A 1881-nucleotide genomic window follows, 5' to 3' on the forward strand; every position below is an offset into this window, starting at 1 on the left:
AGAGAGAGAGAGAGAGAGAGAGAGAGAGAGAGAGAGAGAGAGAGAGAGAGAATAATGTGAGTATTTGTGGGGAGGCGGGGGGGCTTTAAAACCTGCCAAAACAATCTATGTACAAGAATGCTTCGTGTGGATTTGAGATGTGGTCTCCCTCTCGTATCTTACCTGGGAATTAAGTCTCATTGAACTTAGGCGTACATTGATCAGTTCTACCGCATGTGGGCGTTAAATTGTAGGCCACTTTCATGACAAAAACTTAACTGTGTTGAAAGTGGCGTAAAACCAAAGAGGTTGCGTTAGACTCGTACCATACATTATGTTGTGCTTTCGTCTCTCAAAAGTTCATTGACCAACCTGTGTGCCCCTCCCCGGGTATGAATCAAAAATATCTTATCTGCAAAATGTACTTTCTTCGACATCGTTTCTTCCATTTCTAAATGGTTCTACAATAATTATCTTAAGTAGCGTCGTTGGCCTAGTGGTAATCGTGAGATTGTGAGTTCGGGGGTTCGAGCCTCAGCTCGACTGTACGTTGTGTCCTTGGGAAAAGCACTTTACACGAATGTCCCACTTGGCTCGGTCCTTTCGGAGACGGACGTTAAACTCGGAGGCCCCACCTCTTAAATAACCTAATAGTGTTGATAGAGGCGTTAAACCTATACCGTGTCACCATTTTCAATAATTATCTTCACAAGAAGCCCTAAATAGCTACTGTAGTTATATTTCATTTATTTTCACATTTTTGCTGAACTCCTTTCCTTCAAAATTATACATAATATCTAATTTTCTACCAACAGTATCTCTGCACATTTTCTTTTCTTTCTTGGCGCTCCGCGACTTCTGGTTCCGTATCTCTGCAGATGTGACAATTTTGCAGCTACCCCGTGATAATATATAAAGTAAAGAACGAGACGTCTTAGCGCTAATACACCAACGGAGGGGGCGCTAGAGCCAAAAGGTCCTATCTGAGAGACATTCTAATTGTTGGAAAAGCAGATACACTGTTCTGTCCCTGTGTCGGCGAGGCTGAAGGGCCACTACTCGCGTCCAGCGTGTCCGATAAGGCGGGTACATAACGGTCGGGTCCAGGGTGTAGAGGAGGGGGGTTCAATAACATAGAGACATGTCTATCGTTTCTCTCCAGCACACGAAAGATTTAGAGGGTGTTTGCTTATAAGTGGGGGTACGCATTCGTCCGACCAGTCGGACCTGTAGGATCGGTACAGGAACGTCATTGGTCGCTCTTAAGCCCAAGGGGGCTATCCCGAAAAATGCTGTTTTGAGAAAATCGAAGGTAAAGTTTTTGCCCCTTTTTCAGTTTCTTTAAAAGACAAGGAATGTTTTCTCTATAACCAAACAAATATACACACCAATGAAACCAAACTTCTTCTATAGGTAGGGCAAAACCCACTCTTGGTGTAGGTCAAGATTTCTCGAAAGCCCCGAAATCTGGGTTAGCCCGCTTGTCCTTAAAAGTGACCCATTATGGTATTGCTTTAGCATCTCGCTCTGTGATCCAAACTGTTCATGTGTTTGAGAGGTCGACGGAACTAAGAATGTAGTATCTGGGGGAAAAAGTCAAACTTCCATCGATCTTTCGTGAATAGCAGCTTGTCATAATGGTTGGCACCATCACACGTGTTCTGAAATATCGGACAAACTTTGAGCAGATCAAGTCACCTTATGATCTCTTTATATCTGCCAGATCAATAGGGCAGTAGGTGTAAACTGATAACAACAACAATAACATTTTATAAAATTATTATTATTATTATTATTAATGCTGCTACTGCTGCTGTGTTGTTGTTGTTGTTGTGGTTGTTGTTGTTGTTATTATTATTATTATTATTATTGCTGTTGTTGCTGTTGTTGTTGTTACTATTA

Source organism: Aplysia californica, unplaced genomic scaffold (genome assembly GCF_000002075.1).
Source record: "Aplysia californica isolate F4 #8 unplaced genomic scaffold, AplCal3.0 scaffold00127, whole genome shotgun sequence".
NCBI classification, from domain to species: domain Eukaryota; kingdom Metazoa; phylum Mollusca; class Gastropoda; order Aplysiida; family Aplysiidae; genus Aplysia; species Aplysia californica.